General features: G+C 38.7%; 1 long non-coding RNA gene across 1 annotated transcript; it reads right to left on the bottom strand.

Annotated features, from left to right (window-relative positions):
- Positions 1–1,955: 1,955 nt before the first annotated feature.
- LOC111874202 lies at positions 1,956–4,999 on the bottom strand. Its single transcript, XR_002844502.2, has 3 exons — positions 4,794–4,999; positions 4,057–4,211; positions 1,956–2,151 (listed from the first exon to the last, which is right to left on the bottom strand). It is a non-coding gene; the product is annotated as an uncharacterized LOC111874202 (long non-coding RNA).
- Positions 5,000–10,224: the final 5,225 nt, after the last annotated feature.

Here is a 10,224-nt window from a genome sequence, read left to right as displayed (position 1 = left end):
GGGATAGCGTAGTCGGTATAGTGTCTGGCTGTGGGCTGGACGACCAACAGGCCCCTGGCAGGGGGGCAAGAATTCTCACTACTTCATGTTGTCCAGACTGGCTCTGGGGCCCACACCCACCCTCCTACCCAATGGTGCTGGGGGATCCTTCCCCAGGGGTAAAGCAGCCGGGGCATGAACCTGACCACTCATCTTCAGCTAGTGCCGAGATCAAGGAAATGTGGGTCTATACATCCACTCCCCCATATGCCTTCATGGTGTAGTGCTTAATTCTTTATGCACAGAGACAACTTTTATGAGATGAAAACTGTAAATTCAGCAAATTTTGGTTACCACAGTAACAAATTTTCAATTGCTAATACACAGCACAAATATAAGTTATGTAGTAAGTCACAGGCAAGCAAGAGATCTTTACTTTCAATGTCTTTTATCTATTCAGTAAGTGGTGATATTTTAATATGGATACATGAAGAACAGTAATAAATTAAATGTCAAATTAACTGTTTGTTATTTATGGGAGATGGCATTATAAACAGTTTTTTTTTTTTCCTTTAGTGGTGTGGGACTAAGTCCACTTGGTACTGCGGCCACTTCTGGCCTATTGTACCAGCCCCAGATGATAGATGAGGGTGATTATGCAGCAATTGGTGGAATGAAGATTGGCAGGGGAAACAGAAGTACTCGGAGAAAACCTGTTCTAGTGCCACTTTGTCCACCACAAATCCCACACGACCAGACCCGGGCTTGAACCAGGGCTGTCCCAGTGAGAAGCCAGCAACTAACTGCTTGAGCTATGGTGTGGCCTAAACTGGCCTTGATACATCATTTAATAACATGCATAACTGGAAAGGCATATGGGAGCAAGCACAGTACAGCAGCTTATATAACAAATATTGAGACTTCCTGCCGAGTTCTGAATGGATGTCACACTACTTACACTGTAGAACAGATAAAATTGTTAATTAATTCTTGATTGCTTATTCAAAGAAAAGTGTTTAAGCACAATACAATGAAGGTTTGACTCCTCATGAAGGAAAGATGAACAGAAAACGAAAGAAGTTAATCACAAACAAACTTCAGAGTAATAACAATTATGTATACGACTTCTTGACAATAAATTTTGATAGATCTCACATTGTATGTAGCTGCAGTAAAGGGTTTAGACGTGCTTCAACAGCATGGTTACTTGTGCCTGCACTATATATAAAAAGGAGTTAGGTTAGCTCAGTCGGTATAGGGATGGGCTATGGGTTGGATGGCCTGGGTTTGAATTTCTGCAGGGGGAAGATTTTTCTCTTCTCCATGACATTCAAACTGGCTCTTGGGCTCACCCAGCTGGCTATCCAATGGGTACTGGATGGTGCAGCTATACCTCCACTACCCCCATAAGTTTTCATGGCACAGTGAGTAATTAATTAAGCACAGGGATAACTTTACATTTTACACTATATATAAAATGAGTATTCAAGATTGAACATGGCACTAAATGAATGAGAAACAAGGAAATACACATTAAAGAAGACAAGATGTTCTCATGTAGACTCAGCCACTCACTCGTACAGCTTGTACTGCCCCAAGTCTTCTCTCCTGCCTTGCACACTGGCTGAACTGACGTGGTTCACAGTGTAAGAACAGAAGAAAGGAAAATTAACTATTTTAGTGAATCCACTGAGCCCACAGAAGAAAATTCAATGGATTGATCCTCTTCAAATCTCCACCATGCAACTATACTTGCCTCTGTTGCACACTTCCCTGCATTCCTTTCATTCACATGAAGTGATGATATGATATCTTCAGTGGTCATAAGAATTTTGGGTTGGTTGACATATGCCAGAAACAGTAAATAGGAAAGGTAAAGCTTCATGTGACATCATCCCCAATATCCCTGAAATGCATTTCTGCAGGCTCAGTGTCATATATAATGTAACGAGTTTTATCATATAGCATACCATGGGGTTCCTTTGTGTCTGGGCCAAGAAAAACGAATCATGTGTTTCTGAAATATGCAAATCCAACAAATGTGGTGAAGGAAGTCGCTTCCTACATTCACTGCAGATATACCGATGAGACGAATTATAATGCATCTCATATTGCAGCAATGAGTCAAATTCAAGCATACAACCAAACACGCTGCATGGAAATTTGGCAATACTGTGGACAAAGAATATGTAATTAATTCATTTTATACCAATAAATATATTAACAAATGCTCTGAAAACGGGGACCTGCATAAACATTTACTTATATGTTGAAGAAACTCCCTGTTTTTATTGACATAAAGTAAAGTAAAGTAAAGCTAACCCTGTAACAGTCCGTGAAGGCCCATAGGGTTGTGAGACGTTGAGGATCCCACATTATCTAGACAATCAGCTCAAATATGGCAGTAAGGTTGTCAGTGCTTTACTCCCCGGGAAAATGATTTAATTAATTCCTGGTACTCATTCCTGTTTGTGGCTGAGTCGACCCCAGGGCCACAGAGCAGCCGGAAGGATTAGGTCAATTGAAAAAAATCCAATGACCTCATCAGGACTTGAACCTGCGACCTTCTGGCTTGTAGCATAGTGTCTCAACCAACTATGCTACTGCGTGCCTCGTTCTTATTGACATAGGAAAGTTTATTTTTACCACAAAATCGTTCATCTCCACCTATCCCAGTTCCACAGCTGAGGCAGTTAATTGCTGGCTCCCTGCAATAGAGCCTGGGATTCAGTTCCTGAGCAGTTCACAAGAGACTTGTGATGGACAAAGTGGCAGGATTTTTCCCCATGCATGTTAGCTCCCTCCTGCCAACTATCAGCCTACCAGTACTCATCTGTAGGGGGTGTAGTGCCAAAAATAAGTTCCAGGGCGGTCTGGAATGCAGTTCCAGGTTGAAAGGATCATCATATGAGTTTGTTCTGGTTGTTACTTCACAACAGCATTACATATAGAGGTAAAAACGTAAAGCTATCCTTGCAACAGGCTGTGGAGAGCCATAGGGTTGTGAGACATCAAGGCTCCCACATGTTCTAGACAATCAGCTCACAGATGGTGATGAGTACACATTCAAATGCAAAACTGAACAACTAACAGCTCGCAAAATGAGTTTTACATCAGATTGGATGCGTTCTACATTATTTATGTCTGAAATTATTTTTAGTGCCAGTCAGTGCCCAGGTTTTCAAAAAAGCACCAGGGCATCTCTCTGGGTCACCTCAGCTTGAACACAGTCCCATTCATCTATCATCAGGGAATGGTTNGTGTTGCTAGCAACGCTGTCCGGAGTTGTTGACTGCTGCCTAGCAACCGCGATATCCCTTGGTGACGTCACCGCTGTTGACTCGCGTTGCGTAGCTACCAGGTTGCGGGGACTCTGCTAACTTCGGCTCCGCTCGGCACGTCACCGCGGGGAGAGTGGCAGGGTGATGACTCGCCTATTACGAGCGCTACGTTACCGCCACGTGCCGCTGGGGAGGTAGGGGTCCTCCGTTGCGCAACATGTCACACTGCTCCCTCCTTAAGGCTGTTCGTCCCGAATAGCCTAACAGTGCTTCCCCCGTTCCTTTTCTTTGGAGGCTGTTCTTGCAGCATCTCCTGTTTTGGATACTTCTCGCAGCGACTATCATCCGGCCGTTACAATATGTTCACTTGAGCCCACAGTTCCAAGGGACTTTCTGCATAAAAGTGTGATTTGGCACTCAAAACTTACATATTCTCTGTTACAGAAATAGGATTTTAACAAATGGCATGTTCACTTTCTTCTTTCCAAATTTTAAAATACCTTATGACTTTTTAAAACTGTAATAAAGCAGACAAACATATAAAACTTGTAGGTTAGGTAAGTTCTATAACTTACTTTACTTTTCAACTTATCCATACTTTACATACAAACTGTTTATTTATTAAGAATATATGTCACACTGTCACTCCCATTTTTGGGATGTCATATCACTGACATTTGAAGTGATGATGACAGTAGTGGGTAAAGACATATTTAAAGTTAAAAGTACTCCCTGTACACCCAAAACATATGGCTGAAATACTGAATGGTCACTGGTAAGTAATACTGTAGCTTACACTTCATGGCACAAATCTTCATCATCAACCTCCACAATGCCTTCACGTTTATATGCTTTGCAAACAGCATCACCTTCTGCAAAGAATGGGTCAGAAGGCTGCCTGCGCCCCACTCCAAGTTTACATAACACATCGAGTTTTGACATAACCACAAGCTGAAATGTTAAATTGTATACTCTACATTATATTACATGCTATGAAGTTGATAAAACAGAAACGATTTTCAGATCTTTACCATTAACAGCCCCTGTGCATATCTTGCGATTTGAAAAGCAAATGATTTGCATCCTGATCAGACTGCATTATATGCACTGTTATTTAAGTCATTAATTCTTACAATTTATTAAGATTGCACTTGTTTTGCCAAATATTTTACTCCAAGATGATTTTCCTAGTAAAATTTAGCTCCATATAAGCCATGTAACTCTATCAATATTGGTCCACACTCTCTAAAACGTACTTGCAACACACACACACACACACATATATATATATATGGCGTCATTTATCAGTTTTTGACTACTGCAACATATACATCGCATAATGTATCAGTTTTTGATTATGTAAGTTTAAAACAGGGTCAAGTATAACACATAAAATCAAGGTTACCAGTAGCTGTCCTAATAACTGCATTAAATGATAATGTGGTATTGTTCGACAACTAAATGCAGATTTATCTAATGTTATTCCACATACAAATATGTTTCACTCTGTGCTTAACTGTAAATTTCACTTACAGAAATGTACTCCAACTACATAAACCAAAAAGAATCGACACTAAAGCTAAATATAACTTTATTTACACAGACTCATCCAAAGACTTTCGTACGCAAAAAAATTATTTACATAAATCAATGACGCGTTATCTATATTAGACACAAGAAAGACCAGTTGAATACATTTCAATCTTAAGCACCAAAAACATATACACGGCCATTTTGAAACCTGTATTATTGCGCCAATCGCAAAGATTATAACCTACTACTGCCAACGTCTCAGCAAAGATGATTCTCATTTAGTGTAACCAAAGGTGACCACAGGTATATTATCTGCGGCACAAATCATTCTCCCCGAAGGAAAATTAAAAAATTTTAAATGTCAGCGGTACGAAACTGCGTTCTGCGCTCGGTCAGATCGGTCAGGTCGCAGCACTTGACAATTATAACGGTTAAATTCGTCCGCCTAGTACGGACCCATTCAGCCAGGTGGTGGGATGTCCAGCTTTATAATCAGGAAATTTTACATCAGCCCGGTAGCCAGTGTATTTGGGTGAAGTTCGTCTGAAATTTTTGTCAGTATTTCTGGACAGAATCATAAAAATATTCTGTGCTGCATGTTACAGCCGCCTAAATCTAGTTCATTTAACCACCTTCACTGTACTAGGTAAATTATAAATTTCATTATGTGATTTAATTTTTCCATCCACAAAACTTCAGTCTTTGCATTACTGGTTTTAAAACACATTGATTCCTTAAGGGAAGAAGTTGTGTCACATCCATACAAATAGGAGCAGCTATTCATCTACTGTATATTTATATTTAGTAATTTGGAAAGGAAATAATTCATTATTTCATTCCTTGTGTTTATTTTGCCCATAGTACCAGCACAGAAATCAGTTCAATTTTTAATGTTGTACAAAAGTACTTGAATCTTGCTTAATTGTGGAAGATTTATTACCATTTTTCAACATGCATGGGAGCTCTGCCTAACATTTTTTTCATGTGATGTGAACACACATTGCTTCTTCTATATTATGTTACTGACATGTGAGAGAATTGTGGTCCTGTTGTTTACAGTATTTATTTTTTTTTATTCAATTTAGCATCACCAGTATAACATATTACTGTCTTCCACTGCGTTCTAATCCCCTCTGTACCTCAGTGACTTACCGAACACATATTTTAGAGAAAAAATTAAAAGCAGTTATAATAAATTGACCCCTTCTTTAAACCTGTGGAAATTGTAAATATACAGTATGTGATTAATACGCATGAAATTTATCAGCATTTTCTTTTTCTTAAAAAAAAAAAAAAAAAAAAAAAAATGCTGCCAGGACTTCCATGTGTGGTTTTAGCCTCAGCATTAAAATTTAAAATACAATGTCTGATGCAAGACTTTTGTCTTGTTTGCCACTATGCATTTCTGCTAGGAAATGGAACTGGTTCTCTTTCAGACGTGCATAAACGTCTCTGCTAGCTGCTTGGAATAGAAAGCCCAGTTGTGCAGTCCACAGCTAAGTCACTCCATTGACAGAGCTACTGTGGCATGGCAATGTATGCTGGTGTGTGTATAAGAGGACGGTCAATAGAAGTTCACTTTCTAGAGCATTAGTTAAAAGTTAAAATTTGTGAAGTTATTTACAATATGTGAGGCTTGAGGTTCTCACAGCATGAATATTATTAGGGACATACTCGTGACAGATGTTATGTCCTGTTATGCTGTACAGCATAGCAACCCACAGGAGCATGAGAACCTCTCTTTCTTTACAAAGCTACATGACATGCCTTTGGTAAGCTACATTCTTTGGTACATTTTTTATTAATATATTATGTTTAACTGTCTGTGATTGGTGTTTACATTCGATACTGTATTCGACCTTGTTTATCATAGTATGAAGCACAATTAAAAATATTTCTTACGGAAGATTAAAAATATGATAAAGCAACCATCACTTTCTACAATTTCAGGAGATAAATACTTTAAGAGTATTACAAGTAGAAATTCTGATCTCAAAATTATATCACTCAAACACTTTTTTTTTTCTTCAGTTTTATTACCTTCACCACCATCTCAATCATCGTGGATGTCATCATCATCGTTTCTCAGATGATCATTGGTCCAATATTATCTCCACATAAAACTAAATTCTCTCAAGTATCCAAATTGCATTATGCTGGCATTTACTACAGACAACTTGGCAGTACCAATCACTATACTGCACGAGCAGACATTTTAGTGTCTTGTTTTGCACTCTAAATATGACACTCTAATTGCAAGTTCATCCTCTTTTGCCCTGCGGAGATCTCGTGACCGCTTTGCTGCAGCATGTTTTTCTTCCGTTTCAACAGATACGCTGCCTCCTTTTCCATTTGAAGGAGTTCCTTCTGTGGATGGTGACCGCTGTGGACTTGGCTTTGCTTTGGTACTGGGGCACACTTTTTACTTTCACCATTTCTCTTTGCGAATTCTAGAAAAGCCAACACCCTATTCCTGTACTCTGTGTATGATTCACCTGTTGCACCGCTGGGTTCTTCCAAATGGACTGGTATTACTTTAAATGGCCTCATAAATTTCTTTGCTGGATTTCCAGCTGTTACTGGCATGTCTGGTAGATCGTTCCCAGTAATCTGAAATGCCGGTAGCTGGAGTCCGAGAGGTGAAGGTGATAATCCTGGTAAGCTGTATTTTGACGAGCTGTTTCCAGGTGTTGGAACTTCTTGTGTGGTTGGTGGATCCTCAGTGGACAGTGTGCGATGGAACATCATGTACTGTGGGAAAGAGGGGGCTGGCTGCAAATCTCTAGAAGTGGAAGGGATAGCAACTGAATGCAATTGCATATAACAAGGAGACGGTACTGAACACATATCTGGAACCAGGGGGGGGAGACTGGATCAGAGGGCTGCAGAAGCAGCTGAGGATGTCTACTAATCGCACTGGCAGTCTGTGGAATGTGGGGGTATTTTATAAATGGACGAAAAGATGATGTTGAAGGCTGACCATGATTTAGAGAAATGTCTGTAGGTGGCGTACAGCAGTCTTGTGCAATGACTGCTTCCTCTTTACGACTGCGAATACTGAGATCTAGGGCATCATCTGTATGTTGACGATAGTCTTGTGAGCCTGGTGATGAAAAGTCAGCAGGTCGATGACTGTACTCCATTGATGAGAATTACTGTAATCCTGTGCTGAATTTGGGTGTCACCTTATTGATTAGGAAAATCATAATATTGCTGTGGAGGAAAAGAAACACATTAATACAGTACTTATTTCAAACTGATTAACCCTTTGTGAGGCCTATCAAAGTGTTTATAATACAACATTCTACTGGCGTTTTTATATCCGATAATTGCACAAAATATGACTGACAACTGATTTACTTTATCAGAAACTGTTTAGTGATTTCTAATGTATTCTTTTTTAATTAATTTTAACAGTGATTTCTAGTGTAACATATAATTTTTATACTATCAGATTTTGGAATTGATTCTGTATTGATAAATATTAGACTTCCTGTTCATTTTATGATTTATTTAAATTTTTATTTAAGATCTATTTCAGATTAGATTAACACTTGTATTTATTACGTTTGGTATTCTTGTCTATATATATATGTGTGTGTTAATTTTTAAAGAATTGTTGTTCAGTAAGACAAATTATAATGAATTGAAGCCTCCATAACCCTTACTCCCTTCAGATGACCCTAAATTGCTTTTTATGGGTTCAACAGAATACGTTGCGTCTACAGAATTGATAATAATCAACCATGATGTTACTGTTCCTTTGATGTTGGACTTTATATGTACAAAGGATTTACAGGTTGAAAAGTTATTCTATCAAACTGTACACTGTTACATGCCAGATCATGGTACTCATCACAGTCACCACCATGAGAATATCAATTTCATGACGTGCCTTTCAGGAGAAAACTAGTCCTTATATTGTAAAAGTGAGAGGAGAGATGTATTTGTGTATGTGAGGCTCTGCTCTTTGTAAAGAAGCGAAATATATACATACAGGACATAAGGAGCACATAGAACAGTAAAATATTCATATATTCATTGATCAAAGAGGCTTTTAGCCAAATACTGTGTTGAAATTCATGTTCCAGACTGCACACATATATCTGAAGGATTACTGACTTCAAGATAAATGAGTGTGTATATGTAGTATTTCATATGTAAAGCTATCAATGAAGCACCAAGCCATGGAGAGAAGATTGGAGAGTAGAGGTATTACCTCCACACATTCTGAACCCTGAGCTTGATTAAAATGGTCAGACAGTTTCATGTGTTGGGCTCTACACCTCTGGGTCCCCATTCCATAGTTAACTGGGTGGGCCCCAGAGTTGGCCTAGATGTAGTGTCAAAAAGAAATATCTCTCTGCTCCCCGCTGGGAATAGAAAGCCCAGTTGTTGAGCCCATAGCTTGGTCTATATTGACAGAGCTACTCTGGAACAAATTTATACTGGTGTGTGTATGAGAAAGCTGTCAATACAGATCCATTTTAATAGCATTAGATATTAAAATTTGTGAATAAATTTATTTACAATATGTGAGATTTGAGGTTGGATATTAAGATCATAGCCCTGTGGGATGTTATGCCCTGTTACGCTGCACAGCATAGCATCCCACGAGAGCATGAGAACATATATGTTTACAAGGCTATGACGACACACTCCATTTGGGAAGCTACATTCTTTGGTATATTTTTTGTTAATATATTATGTTTCACTGCCTGTGATTGGTGTTTACATTCTGCAGTGTATTTAACCTTGTTTATCGTAATTTGATAGACGTGCTAGTTTTATTTACTATGTTAGTATGTACATATTATTATACTCTATTTACATTTTAATTTATACATGTCATGTCATCTGAATCATATGTATTATATGGATCAAGCTTTTATAAATTCGTACCCAAATGTAAACTTTAAATGCTCTACAAATAAAGAATATAATAAAATCTCTTAAATTAAAAAACTTGTGTGAATATGATCAGATATGACCTATTATTTTAAAAATAATTTGGCCATTTATAATTTCAGTGATAAAGTATTCATTCATTCATTCATCAGTAATCTGTCAGACGACAGGTCCACAATCTCTTCCAAAACAGTTCCTCCACTTAATGCGATCTTCTGTTTTTGGAAAGAGACTATCCAGGAAAAGTGATAATGTGGTAGTTTTTCCATTTGCTTTCCACATCGCAGTACAGCAGCCGTTCAAACCACTCTGGTCACGCCTGTTGCTATACGAACTTGAACCATCTCGAGCATCATTTGTTCTGTGCTTCAAGTCGCTGCTGATGACGCTGCTTCCGGCATCAGTTTTTGGTTTTTGGTGTCTCTCTTCGTCTGATGCCCAACCTTTGACCTGTCCAGCAAGGGAGGCCCTGCCAGTAGCTACGCTGCCGCTGGTATAGCTCTCAGGGTCCTTAGCATACTCA

Source organism: Cryptotermes secundus, unplaced genomic scaffold, assembly GCF_002891405.2.
Source record: "Cryptotermes secundus unplaced genomic scaffold, Csec_1.0 scaffold26, whole genome shotgun sequence".
In the NCBI taxonomy this organism is placed as follows: Eukaryota; Metazoa; Arthropoda; class Insecta; order Blattodea; family Kalotermitidae; genus Cryptotermes; species Cryptotermes secundus.
This window is presented reverse-complemented; position numbering and strand designations above follow the sequence as displayed.